Source organism: Anolis sagrei, chromosome 3, assembly GCF_037176765.1.
Source record: "Anolis sagrei isolate rAnoSag1 chromosome 3, rAnoSag1.mat, whole genome shotgun sequence".
Classification (NCBI taxonomy): domain Eukaryota; kingdom Metazoa; phylum Chordata; class Lepidosauria; order Squamata; family Dactyloidae; genus Anolis; species Anolis sagrei.
Genome location: NC_090023.1, coordinates 56,522,405 through 56,537,306, shown reverse-complemented (window position 1 = coordinate 56,537,306; position 14,902 = coordinate 56,522,405). Strand labels below are relative to the sequence as shown.

Here is a 14,902-nt window from a genome sequence, read left to right as displayed (position 1 = left end):
TTTCCTAAACGCCAGAAGGGAAGTCGCTGATCTAATCTCCCTGGGGAGTGAGTTCCACAGGTGGGGGGCCACCACTGAGAAGGCCCTGCTCCTCATCCCCGCCAGCCTCACTTGTGACAGTGGCGGGGTCGAGAGCAGGGCCTCCCCAGAAGATCTTAAGCTTCGAGATGGGATGTAGAGGGAGATCCGTTCGGACAAATACACTGGGCCGGAACCGTATAGGGTTTTGTAGGTCAAAACCAGCACCTTGAATTGTGCTCGGAACTGGATTGGCAGCCAGTGGAGCTGACGCAACAGGGGGGTGGTATGCTCCCTGTACGCCGCTCCGGTGAGCAATCTGGCTGCTTCTCGCTGGACTTGTTGAAGTTTCCGAGCAGTCTTCAAAGGCAACCCCACGTAGAGTGCGTTGCAGTAATCCAACCAGAATGTGACAAGAGCGTGGACCACCGTGGCCAGATCTGACTTCTCAAGGTACGGGCGCAGCTGGCACACAAGATTTAATTGTGCAAAAGCTCTCCCAGCCACCGCTGAGACCTGGGGTTCCAGGCAAGCTGCGAACCTGCGTCTTCAGGTGTTCAGGTGTAACCCCGTCTAACACAGGCTGTAACCCTATACCCTGTTCGGCCTTACGACTGACCAGTAGGACCTCTGTCTTGTCTGGATCCAATTTCAATTTGTTAGCTCTCATCCAGTCCGACACAGCAGCTAAACACCGGTTCGAGGTCTCGACAGCCTCCTTGGTGACAGGTGGGAAGGAGTGACAGATTTGGACGCCATCTGCATAGAGGTAACATCTTAGTCCGAAACTCCGAATGATCTCTCCCAGCGGCTTCATGTAGATGTTAAATAACATCGGTGACAAGATTGAACCCTGTGGGACTCCACATAGCAACGGTTGCGGAGCCGAACAGGTGTCATCCAATAACACCTTCTGGGTCCGTCCCTCAAGGAAGGATCAGAGCCACCGCAGAGCAGTGCCTCCGAGCCCCATGTCCATGAGGCGCCCCAGAAGGATACCATGATCGACGGTATCGAAGGCCACTGAGAGGTCCAGCAGAACTAACAGGGACACACTCCCCCTGTCTAGCTCCCTGCGTAGATCGTCTACCAAGGCGACCAAGGCTGTCTCAGTTCCATGTCCCGGCCTAAAGCCAGACTGTGCCGGGTCTAGATAATCAGTGTCTACCAGAAACCCCTGGAGTTGTGTTGCCACCACACGTTCCATGACCTTGCCCAAATAGGGGAGATTGGAAACTGGCCGATAGTTGTCGAATTGAGTGGGATCCAGTGATGGTTTCTTCAGCAGCGGTTTTATAATAGCTTGTTTTAAGCTCGCTGGAAATTTTCCTTCCTGTAAGGAGGTATTAACCATCACCTTCACCCACTCTGCCAAACCCCCTCTGGCTTCCTTGATCAGCCAGGAAGGGCAGAGGTCTAGGATGCATGTGGTGGGTCGCACCTCTCCAAGGATCCTGTCCACATCCTCAAGCTGAACCAATTGAAAAGAATCCAACAAAACTGGACAAGCAGATGCTCTCGTTACATCCCCAGAGACTGCCGTTAACATGATGTCAAAACCTGACCAAATCCGCTCAATTTTATCCGCGAAGGATCGAGCAAATGCTTCACAACGAGCCACCGAGTTATCCGAGGACTCGCTTTTTGGCGGATTTAACAGGCCCCTGACAACTCGGAAAAGCTCCGCCGGACGATTCTTCGCTGATGCAATATTGGCTGTGATGAATATTTTCTGAGCTGCCTCTATTGCCACACCGTAGGACCTTAAAAAGGCCTTCAGGTGTGTTTGGGCTGGATTGGTGGGATTCTGGCGCCACACACGCTCTAACCTCCTCTTCTTTCGCTTCATTGCTGCCAGCTCCTCAGTGAACCAAGAGGCTGGTTTAGCTCGGTTACTCGAGAGGGGGCGTTCCGGAGCGATGGTGTCGATTGCCCTGGTCAACTCACTATTCCAGCCAGAGACCAGAGCATCGACAGTATCGCTTGCCAAGGAGGTGGAAAAGTCCCGAAGAGCCATCAGGAAACCATTTGGATCCATAAGTCTCCTGGGGCAGACCATTCTAATGGGTCCACCACCCCTGCGGAGGTTGGAAGGCACAGTTAGTCTAAAACTGATCAGGTGGTGATCGGACCATGGCAAAGGGGCGATGGTCGGCTCCTCCATCCCGTCACCCTCATCCCATCCCTGGGTGAAGACCAAATCCAAGGTGTGTCCAGCACTGTGGGTGGGACCAGATATTAGCTGGGACAGGCCCATGGTTGCCATGGCGGCCATGAAGTCCTGAGCCGCACCGGAAAGAGAGGCCTCGGCATGGATGTTGAAATCTCCCAGGACCAATAGCCGTTGGGAGTTCAACGCCATGTCCGAGACCACTCCCGCTAGCTCAGGTAAGGAGACTGTAGTGCAGCGGGGTGGTCGGTACACCAGCAGAATCCCTATCCTGTCCCGGTCACCTATCCTAAAGCCGGCACACTCAAAGGAAGATGATTGTGGGATGGGACACCTGATCAGTGGAATAAGGTCCTTATAGACCACTGCAACTCCGCCTCCCCGCCCTCCAAGCCTTGGTTGGTGCTGAACAGAATAGCCTGGTGGACAGAGTTGGGAGAGATTAACCCCTCCCCCCTCGTCCAGCCAGGTTTCCGTTATACAAGCCAGGTCGGCTCGTTCTTCTTGGATTAGATCTTGGATAATGGCAGTTTTTCCGTTTACCGACCTGGCATTGAGCAGCACCACCTTTAGCTTGGAGGGGCTCCATCCTGGCACCTCAGCTGTATTTTGTCGGGAGTAAGTTTTGGAATTGCCAATCTATTTTTATTAATTTCGGGCCGAACATTTATTTTTGGAGTTGCCAATGTCCTATTGAGAGTTTTGGGCCGAATTTGCTTCTGTCTTTGATTTCTAACATCTTTAGGGGTTGCCAATTTATTGCTATAAATTTTGGGCCGAAATGGAAATTTGATTCTCCCTTTCCCGTATCTCCCTCTACCCGTCACCACCTCTATGGCGGCTCCCCCACCCGTGCCCCCCCCCCCGGGGACGTTTCCTCTGTTTCCAACAGTTGTAATCTCAGTAATAGGCGCATGTTTACAATTATGGTTATCTGTCTCTGGGTCCCGATAATCCCACCCCTTAATGCTATCTATTCCCTCCAGTGTATCAAAGGCTGTAAAGTGCACCTGTGCTAAAGTTGGTATAAAGTGCCTTTGTGCTAAGGTTGTTATAAAGTGCACTTGTGCTGGAAATTGGAGGGATATCAATAGCAGCAAAGATAGAGTAAACATTGACATAAAGATAATATACTGATGTTAGCAATAGGTGTGCTTACTCCAAAATTATAGAGTGGGAACCTATGCTTCTGCAAAGGTGTTTAGAGTGGCTTGTAGATCTTTTTCTGAATGCGCATAGATGACGTCATCAGCATACTGGAGTTCTATAACAGATGTTGTTGCAACCTTGGCTTGGCTTTCAGTCTGCTGAGGTTAAACAGCTTGCCATCTTTCAGATAGATGATTTCCACTCTGGTGGGAAGCTTCCCATCAACAAGGTGAACTATCATAGCCATGAAGATGGAGAATAAAGTTGGGGTAATAACACATCCCTGTTTGACACCTGATTCCACCTTAAATGGGTCACATTGGGAGCCACTGCTGTCCAAGACTGTTGCCATCATGTCATCATGGAGGAGCCGCAGGATGTTCACAAATTTGTTAGGGCACCAGATTTTTTGGAGGATGGTCCAGAGAGCACTGTGATTTACTGTGTTGAATGCCTTTGCAAGGTCAATGAATGCCATGTACAGAGGTTGATTTTGTTCCCTGCATTTTTCTTGGAGCTGTCGTGCAGTGAAGATCATGTCCACTGTTCCTCTGGAGGAGCGGAAGCCGTTCTGGGATTCTGGGAGGGTGTCTTCTGAGAGGGGAAGAAGGCGGTTTGCAAGGATTCTTGCGAGGATTTTCCCAGCTGAGGTTAGAAGGGAGATACCTCGATAGTTTCCACAGTCTGTTCTTTCCCCTTTTTTGAAGAGCGTGATGATGAAATCTGCTTGAAATCTGCTGGGATTTTCTCGATCACCCACACTTTTTCTATGAGCTGGTGGAGTTATTGTGTCAGCTCAGGTCCTCCCTCTTTAAATATTTCAGCAAGGATCCCATCAGGTCCGCTGGCTTTGTTATTTTATTTTATTTTTGTTGGCTGATGACATTGCTGACTTCTTCCAAACTAGGCAGTGCTGCAAGCTCATCCCTGGTTTGTTGTTGTGGGATTTGTGAGAGAACCTCTTCGGCCACATTGGAGCTGCGGTTCAGGAGGCTTTGGTAGTGTTCTTTCCAAGGTAGTGTAATTGAGTTTTGGTCCTTCAGGAGTTTGGTTCCATCTGATGAGCGTAGAGGCTGTATGCCATGGTTTCTTGGTCCATAGATGACCTTTGTGGCTTTGAAAATCCTTGAGCATCATGGGTATCTGCAAGGTGTTGGATGTTATGGCTCAGTGTGATGAGAGTGATGGGATTCAGATTCCTGGCTGTTTTTCTGTGCCTTGGCCCAAGGCTCTCACAGACAGGGGAAATTCAAGCAAGCGGTTCTCACAGGAAAGGAATGCCAGGAAGGGAGTCAGCACCCAGGTGTCTTCCCACACTGATAGTGGAGGCCTTGATCTGTAGACGAGAGGCCAGGGGGAAAGGTCATGGGACCACTGTGAGAGCAGGATGTTTTCATGATTAGAAAATGCTATTTAGGTTTCTTACAAAAGAAGTCAAACTGTCAGTTCAACATAGCTTATTAGCCTGAAAGCTTCATGGAATAACCTTAGCCTGGAGCGGTATGCTTGGGACTTCTTAAATTGTGATTCTTGGGGCAATAGTTTCCTTGCTTATACCTGGGACTCTGGTTTGAACTTTGCCAATAGGATTATGTCTCCTGCTTTTACCTGAAGATCTTTGGAACTGTATCCTGCATTTAACCTTAATCTTTGGAACTTTGCAATGCTTATTCTTTGTTTTGACTTGGGATTATTTTCCTCAATAAACTATAAAACCACAGCTCTTGTGTGGTGGTGTTTGGAAGCAAGGTGAAGCCTACCCTGAGTTGTAACATTAGATTTCTTCAACCTTCTTTGTCCACCAGTTCTTCTTGAGTTCTCTTGTCATTCTTTGGACCTCAGCTTTTGCACTGGTGTAGATCTTTTCCTTAGCAGCATAGCTGAGTGCATGACTCCAGTTGGGAGTGCATGACTCCAGTTGTTGTGCCCACAGGTTCATTGGAACACGCAAGCCCCCTCACCACAACAAGGTGACAGTCCATCAAGAGGGAAAAATATTTTTTTCCCAAGTCAGGCCTCCGATGGGAGTTATTTCATATGTGGGTTTTCTCTCTTTTTTGTAAAAAAAAAAAAAAAGCAAACAAAACAAAGACCGGAAAAACAAAAATAAGCCCCTAATTCTGACCAGGCGAACCCCTCCCGCCCCCAACAGTCTCTAAAGTGGTATCAGCGACCCCAACATGTCGCTCTTAACAGTCGCTCTTCCAAAGCTTGATGGTTTTGTCATTTTATAGGACCGCGGAGGTGATGATGTTGTCCGTGGGGTGGCAGGCGGTCGAGATCACCACATCTGTGTGTCCTTGCAGCTTCTGTACAATCTCTTTCGTTTGCAGGTTCCAAATGTAAACCAGGTTGTCCTCGGAACCAGACACGATCCATTTTCCACCAGTAACCGATAAATTGGCAAAGATGCAGTACTTTTCATTCCTGTGGCATGTGTAGTTCTTTAGGCACTTTCCTTTGCTGTAGTCCCAAAGTTTGAGAGTGTTATCCAAAGTTGCAGCTAAGATGTATTTCCCGTTGGGAGAGAACTTCACAAAGGACACCGGCGGATTTTCATTGTCAATCAGTGTTTTCAAACACTGGCCTGAGGCAGTATCCCAGATTTGACAGAGGCCACCGTAGCTGCTGGACACGATCAGAGAGTCGTCGCGATTGAGGTGCATAGCTGAAACTGGGTCAGAATGAGCTGGTAGGGTTTTTAGTCACTTCCTCGTCTTGACGTCCCATATCCTCACGCTTTTGTCAAATGATCCGGAGACGATTAGGTTTGACTGGGGGTTGAAGTTGCAACAGAACATGTAGCTGCTGTGCCCTTTCAGTGTCTTTAAGCATTTTCCCGAGCTCACATCCCAGATTTTGAACATTTTGTCATCTGATGCAGAGACAAGGAGGTTGGAGTCAGAGGACCAAGTGACATCAGAAATTCCCAGTTTGTGGCCAGATATCGTTTTTTCAAATTTGCCATCATATGCGCCCCAAATTTTAATAAGCTTGTCAGCAGATGAATTAGCCAACCACTCCCCATTGGGACTGAATTTGACCAATGAGACAGCTTTTGTGTGCCCTGCCAATGTGAACTTCAGGGCATAGATTGGCTTTATAGGGGCATTCTTGGTTTGGTTGGTTGAAGAGGAAGGCGTGGATTGCGTTTTGGTTGACTCTGCATCGGGTTTCTTCTCTTCCATGGCCATGGCTCTGAAAAGAAGCCAGCCAGCTTTCAGGCACTTCTGAGGATGAAAGAGCACAACATCTTAGAAGTAAAAGTAGTATCTCGAGTCGCTCATGACGACAGAAGGTAGAATGTCTTCCTTTTTATGAGTATACATGGTGTTATCTAAGTGTTGGGAGGGCTGCTGTCCCTGCTTTCATAGCTTCTTTCTCTTTCTTTCCTTCTTTCCCCTCATACCTTTCCTCTTTCCTTGCTCTACCTTTCTTCTTTCTGTCCTTTATTTCTCCCAATTCCCTCTCTCCCTCCTTTTCTTCTCTATTCCTTTTTTTCTCTTCTCTTTCCTTCCCCTCCTCTTTTTCTCTTCTCCAGCCCTGAGAGGCACTACCTCACAATGTCTTCATGGCAACATGGCTATCTTTCTGGCTCTTTCCATCCTTCCTTCCTTCCTCCATTCTCCACATACATCTATCTCATTTCTTTCTCAGTGATATCACCTAGAAACAGCCTTTGTGGTACAGACAGAGATACTTTGACATATAGATAGATTAATAAATAGATAGATAAATTGTAGGATCATCCTGGATAGGTGACTGGTGGCTCACATTTCTAAAAGGCATATCTATCTATATATAAATGCCCTGTACATAATGAGTACCTTAAAAACAAAAGAACCAATGAACAAAAACACACCAAATTTGGCAAAAAACGTCTCACAACACAAGGAGTCCCCCCTAGGGGGTTGAGAAGGGCGGGGTAAAAGCACTCCAAATAATAAATAAGGAGTGACCAACACTCAAAAATTATGATTTTGTCATTTGGGAGTTGTAGTTGCTGGGATTTATAGTTCACCTATAATCAAAGAGCATTCTGAACTCCACCAACGATGGAATTAAACCAAATTTGGCATACAAGACTCCCCTGACCAGATCACCACAGCAACAGGAAGGAAGGCGAGAAGAAAGGAGGGAGGAAAAAAGGAATGAAGGAGGGAAAGGGAAAGGAAGGAAGGAAGGAAGGAAGGAAGGAAGGGAGAGAGGGAAAGAAGGAAGGAGGGAAGGAAGGAAGGAGGGAAAGAGAGAAGGAAAGAAAGAAAGAGGTACTGAAGGAAGGAAGAAGAGAAAGCAGAAAGGAAAGAAAAAGGGAAGGAAAGGCAGGAAAGAGGTAAAGAAGGAAGGAAGGAGAAAAGGAAATAAAAAGTGAAAGAAGAAAGGAAACAGGGAGGGAAGAAAGGAGACAAATGAAGAAGTGGAGCAAGGGGGAGGGAATGAAGGAAAGAGAGAAGGAAGGATGAAACCAAAGAGCGAAAGAAGGAATCAAAGAAAGAGGTAGAGAAGGAAGAAAGGAGAGGAAGGAGAAGGGGAAGAAAAAGGGGGAAGGAATAGGTAGGTTCATCTCTTTCATAATAATCCAGATATCTACCTTTACTTTGAAAAGTCTTACTATAGGCCACAACAACGCGTGGCAGGGCACAGCTAGTTTCCTATAAACTAAGCATATTTTTTATTAAAAGTTCTATTGTTTTTGTTGAAGTGCATTTATGTTTTCTGTAATAGTAAATGTTAACTCATAAAATTCAAATTGTAAAAAAAAAAATAGAAGGCAGGGTTTTCAGAGAAGCTACCATTCTGTTAGATTAATTTTCTTGATGTGCAGATTAGACAGATACTACACTGTAAATCTTTTATGCCACCATACTGTTTTTGCAGGCTTCACTTCTGTTAAGCAGTTGCAGTTCCATATTGTTATTGATAGGCTTTTTCCAGTTTATAAGTGATGTGTTTTCCTGACTACTGGCATCTTTTCCAGTGAAATGGTGACAAGGAAATTGAAAAACAGCATTTTTCCATTCCATTATATTCCATCTAGGAGTAGTGTTTCATACTAGGTTGAAATGTCACATTGATTTGGCATATTTTGTTGATGGAAATTTTTTTTAGCACTGACTGCATTGTAATTTTTTCTTTTGAATGCAGAGTGTCAACAGGTACATAGGAAGGCTTGAAGTCAGCCAATCAGTCAGCCTCTGGTGACACCAAAATATGGTGCTTGTTGTACTAATCATCAACATCACAAAATTCATATCAATTACTGCTAGAGAATTCCTACTTATCCCTATATACACAGTTCATCTGGTATTTATGTATAATGTTATCCTGTGACCATTAAAAAACTTTTAAAAGGCTTTAATTTTGCCAGGTTTCTACAGTGGCAGTCTAAAGCTGTTGAAATCAGAAACAGCATTTGAGCCCTTCCATTCTTGAGGTGGGAGGAGAAGCTGCACATTTATCCCATTTCTCACGCTATAGCCCTAGCCCTGCACTGCTATTAGACAGGCAATGTGATTCTACTAGGTTGCAGCCAATCCAGTTCTAGACAGCATCAATAGCAGAATAGTGTCTCAATCGAGGGAAGTAATTGTCAGGTATTTTCCTCTACCTTAATACTAAAAGTGTCCCCAAGCCATGAAGCCAACTAGGCCCCAGATTCCCTTGAGCGATGATGGAAACTTACTGTGTAATAGAGCCTGCTAGAATGCAGGCAGGCTTTATCTTCTGGTACTTAAGAAGATATACATACAACTATAAACACAATACACACTTTCTCTGTCTATAACCACAGCTCCTTCCTCCATCCACTATCCACAGCTCCAACAGCCTATATTCTCCACAGAGCACAGTCTCTTGATCCTGTTACTCTATAAAGTATCTAAGACCTACATGAGTGACTGTAGTTTGGCCAGACTTAAAGGCCTCACTAATTTACCAATTTATATATGCCAGTAATCTACAAATTGTGACAGTAATAGTACCACTCTATTCCACATTTCTCATACCTCACCTAGAATACTGTGTCCAGTTCTGGGTACCACAGTTCAAGAAAGATAGTGACATGCTCGAAACTATCCAGAGAAGAGTGAACAAAATGGTCAAAGCTTTGGAACCCAAGCCCCATGAGGAGTAGTTGACAGAGTGGAACATGTTTAACTTGGAAAAGAGAAACATGATTGCAATGTTTAAATTAATTAAAAGGGAGACATATTGAGAAGGGGAGTAAATTTGTTTTCTGCTGCTTTAGAGACTAGGACATGGAGCAATAGATTTGGGCTTCAGAAAAAAAGATTCCACTTGAATAGTAAGAAGAACCTCTTGATGGCTAGAGCTGTTTAACAGTGGAATATATTGCCTCAGAGGGTGGTGGAGTCTTCTTCTCTGAAGGTTTTCAAATTCAATGGCCATCTGTCATGAGTGGTTTGAGTGTATGTTCCTCCATGGGAGGGAACTGGGTTGGATGGCTCTTATGCTATCTTCCAACTCTTCTTTTTACTGAAAACAGGACATGATGACTAGGCAAATTTTAAAGTTTAGGGGAAAGTTTACCAGAGGACTTTGAAGAGCTAAACCACTTCCATACACACATCTCAGAATGAATTTATGGTGCAAATGCCCTCAAGTGATGTTTGGAAAGATTTTATTATGGTGTAGAAAGTTCTGGGTAATTCCTATAAATTTCTGGGGAAACAAAAATCCCTTGTTGAGAGAAAGATGGGGCATAAAATGAATGATTGAATTGTGCTGGAATTGCTCACCACCCACAGGAAATGGTGTTTGGCAGTTTGTGCCAAAGCTGATTTCATTTTTGTTAATGATGGTGCCATGGAGGGAGTATGGACCTACAAATGCAGCCCTACCCCTTCCTCTGATACAGAGCAGTATTCAATGATCATACTTCTAGCTCAATGGTTCTCAACCTTTGGACCGCCAGGTGTTTTGGACTTCAACTCCCAGAGTACCTAACAGCTGGTAACTTGGCTGGGATTTCTGGGAGTTGAAGTACAAAACACTTGGAGGCCCAAAGGTTGGGAACCACTGTTCTAATTCAACAAAACAGCCTGCAATTTCTACATAGAACCAGTCTGGCTGCAATGCCTCAAGAGCTTCTTTCAGTAAGTCCTACTTTAGGATAAAGGTGTCCCGGGAGATTATGTTTTATAAACAAACATTTCCTCTGAGCTTCTGGCTAAGGCAGGCATCTCAGAGCTGGCCAGTTGTGGATTACTGAGCACTAACAATTTTAACCACAAGGTTGAATAATGGTGTTTTGTTTTGTTGTTTGTTTTTTTGGTGTCAGGGCTCATGTTCCACCATTCCTCATCTTCTGCCACACCAGACACTTTGTCTTGCATAATAGGACAAAAATGCCTTGGAAACTTTCATTTTGTTTCTTACAAAACAGCGCAAAAGCTGCAAACTATACAAAATATTGAGTTGCCACTAGCTTATTCCTTTAGTTTAAATTCATTGTTGTTTGTCTTACAATTCTGGGTGGGAAATCATAAAAGTGTTCATAGTTCCTACCAATGTTGCTTTTGCCATCACATTGCCACCAATGTTACATACCCAGTAGCCGACTCTTACATGTCTCTTATTCTACTTGTGATAATTTACTTTGAAAAGCATTATCTTCCCACTATTATTATCACATTGTAAATTATATTGACTTAAAATCCTTGCCACTTAAGTGCTATTTTTCCTCACCTACACTATCAGAGCTTAGGACAGGAAAAGGCATCCCCGTGTTATGTTCTAAAAAGGCATTGGGGACATAGGTAGCTGGAAACAACCAACAAACAATATTAATTATACCTGCAGAAGGAGCATAGGAGGAAAATTCCCTCTTAGGACTAAAGGGCCCAGAATTTGCAAACCATAGTGTCAGCATTTCTAGACCAGATGTCTGACATTCTTCATCTGGCTTCTCTATTGGAGTTGGCTGCAATTCCACTTTGGAAAAAAAAGAAAGAAAAGAAAAACTTAAATTAGCTGAATCCTACAGAACAAGTACGGATTTTGGCACATTAGAAAAAAAAAGAGAAAATGATCTTAACTTCACATCAATAGAATTTAGACTCTGCCCCTATCTCTCCTGTCCTAGGGTAAAGGGTTGGGGGATAAATCTCAGAGTGAGAGTGATGACTTGAAAAATATGTGGATATATATTATCTTCCTTAAATTTTCTGTTTGTTGCTGTTCATTATGATGCTGCCGTTATTTGACATTCTCTGTGGTTGATGTTTAATATGTCATGATAATTACTGTGCCTCTTGTAGCACCCCCCACCCATTGTAACATTGTAAGGAACTAAAGATGTGAATGTTCCATTGTGCATTTGATTGACAATTCCTTTGACAGGTAGTCCCTAACCATGGCCTACAATCAAATCCTTGTATTTGACTACTGCACCTTTCAAGCTACAATGATCCTGTTATAACTGCTCTATTCCTACATTGCTATATGATCTATGCACCTTATTGACCAGTCTATTTTCTAACATGATTGCAACCAGCCCCCCCTCCCCCCGCCAATGAGACTTGACGTATTTTTGGTTGTTGCTTATGATGCTTGTCTTACTATTGTTATAATGTTGTTTTTATGTTGTTTTTATAAGTTATATGCTATATTTTTAACTGTATGTGTTTGGGCTTGGCTCCATCTCCCTTCGGGGAGATGGAGGTGGGGTATAAAAATAAAGTCATCATCATCATCATCATCATCAGGTCCTTCTCTGAAATTGCAAGATGACATTCCCTGATTTCAGAATTCTTTTTCTTCTGAAGAAGCAGGGTTAATAATAATGATAATGATGATAATAATAAACTTTATTTGTACCACACCACCATTTCCCAAAGGGACTTGGGGTGGCTCACAGAAGCACTTGAAGATACCTGAAAACCAGCCAAGCACCACATCTGTTCAATAGGTGGATCAGAGCAGGGGGAGTTTACAGCCCAAGGGAAAGACAGAGGTGCAAAGTCGGCCCAGATTCTTCCCCTCAGTAACAGTGTGAGGCTACAATCAAGAATTCAGGAAGGATACAAATGAAGGATGATGACATTAAAATGGAGCTTGTGGCATTGACCAAACATCTCTGCCTACAACAAATAAAGAACATCAGCTCATTGTTGAGGACAACACCATTCCTGACTCTCTTGTGATTCCCTCATTCCCAATGACCTCTGGCTCTGTTTGACAACATTATTAACCTGTGATGTGATGATTTCTGCTTTGTTTCTTACTGTTAATAAAGTTTCTTTCCAGTACTGAAATTTGACTTCCTTCACAAAATTTAGACGTCTGAAGTAAGACGCAAGGCGTTACTCCAAGGAATAATGACAGAGGATGTCCAATGGCAGATGGGCACCTAATGAGCACCTACTGTAGCATCTATTACCCTATGCCAACAAAATGAAACTGAGGGAGAAATAGGATTTCTTGCTTTCCTCTTCCTCTTCTTCTTCTTCTTCTTCTTCTTCTTCTTCTTCTTCTTCTTTTTGCTGCTATTGTGGTATTGCCATTGCAAGCTATAGGGCTGCCAGGACATTAAATTGACTTGGAAAGGCAGGATTATTTTAAATATATATGTGCTATTGTGATTTTTATGCTTATGCTGTTCACAGACACAGAGCGCCAACTAGATCTGGCCTCGGCTCCAACCTTTCTTGTCAGTGAAGACAGCAGATACCTTGCCTCCCCTATGGCATATTTAACATACTTAGAGGTTCCTATTCATCGGAGGGCTTTCACCCTGGCCCGATGCCATGCTCTCCCATCAGCTGTACTCGAAGGCCGCTACCGGAAGATCCCTTTCCCAGAGAGACTCTGCCCCTGTGACTCGGGTCATGTGGAAACAATAGAACATGTGCTCCTTCAGTGTCCGTTCTACAGGGATACCCGTGCCAGGCTTATCTTACCCCTGATAGACAAGCACCCAGGCCATTCAGGACAATTTTATACCTCCCTGCTACTTGCGGATACTAATTCAGCTACAACCTACAATGTCGCAAGGTTTTGTGCAGCAGCATACAAAATCCTCCAGGGAATGACTAGTTCCAAAAGTCAACTGTGTGTCCAGTAATCGTCTTCCCTGAATCTACAATTTGGTGATGGATCTGGACATTGTATGTTTTTACCCTGTTTCCCCTTCTGCTCCCTCACCCACATTGTGTTTTTAGTAGTTGTATTTATATTTAATGTACCAAACATGCCAGGTTTGTAAGGAAATGTGACACTATTTCCTGTGCTGGTCAATGACCGAAATAAATGTTTTGATACTTTGATGCTTATGCTGCTTTGTTAATTTTATGTTTTTGTTGTTTATTCCGTATGTATTAATGATGTTACTTGGAAACCGCTCTGAGTCCCCTTGGGGAAATAGAGCAGTATATAAATAAAGTTTCATTGTTGTTATTGTTGTTGTTGTTGTTGTTGCCATTACCTCCCTGCCCTCATCCACACACACAATCACACATATTGGAGACAAGTTGCAAGAATGAAGAGGGTTTGGGTTTCTCATCCAGCATGTCTTGCCCCTGATACATCCATCCTTTCTTTTCCCTTCTGCAACATTGTTGAGGTTAGAAATGTGGAAGAGGTCTCTCTGTCAACTTTTGGAAGAGACAGTACAATCCCCCCAACAGCCTGGGCATCTTCCCAGTCGCCACAGGACTGTACAGTTAGTTTACCTTTATTGCTTTAACACAATTAATGTGCTTAGTTACAAAGTCCTTTTCCATTTGTTATAAATTGGTTGGCAAGAAATTCAGAAGGTCACACATTTTTGTAGTAATTGGTTCCAAGAGACACATTGTTGCCCTGCAACTAGATTTAAAATTTCTTTCCACTGTCTTATAGCACTGTAATTCTTCAGGGATTTGGAAAAGCTTCAAAAGCTTTAGGTGAAGATCCATTTGTCACAGGCTGAAGCTATATTACAAGCAGGAAGCAAGGAAGACATTTAATCACTATCTTAAGAATTATGAATGATTCAACCTAAGCTGAAGAGAGCATTTCTTTTACTCATTATAATGGATCTTATATTGATGAAAACCCTGAGCCATATGTGATCACATCAAGAGACTTAATTGTATTCTTATTGTGTTGTCAAACATGCTATACTTGTACGATAATTCAATATTATTGCAAAATACAAAATTTTACATTTTTTTAGTTTGGACTAAGATTGAGAAAGAACATCTTTGGAGAAATGTTAATTTTGTGCCTTCCAAAACTGCAAAAGGGAAAGGGCACAGTTTTCTTGAAAATCCTTTTTGAGACTTATGATGTGTTTCTAGAAGAAGAAGGTACAACTCATGCATGAAGTTTTTCAAAAAGATAGCTCACTAAAAATCACAATCAAATGTATTATTGAATGTTAAAAATACTTTGAAAAAGTATACATGTTTGACAGCGTGATTTTAATGATTGATTTTAATATTGATTTGTTTAATTTTGTGGTTTTAATGTAATTGTTTATTTTACTGTATGTATGTTTATGGCATCAAATGTAATGCCACTCTGAGTCCCCTTTAGGGTGAAACAGGCAGGATATAAATGTAG

The 14,902-nt window shown here is 43.4% G+C and overlaps 1 pseudogene; it reads right to left on the bottom strand.

Moving 5' to 3' along the window:
* Window positions 1-5,526: 5,526 nt before the first annotated feature.
* On the bottom strand, window positions 5,527-6,557 carry LOC132770027 (WD repeat-containing protein 5 pseudogene; annotated as a pseudogene).
* Between the last annotated feature and the right edge of the window lie 8,345 nt (window positions 6,558-14,902).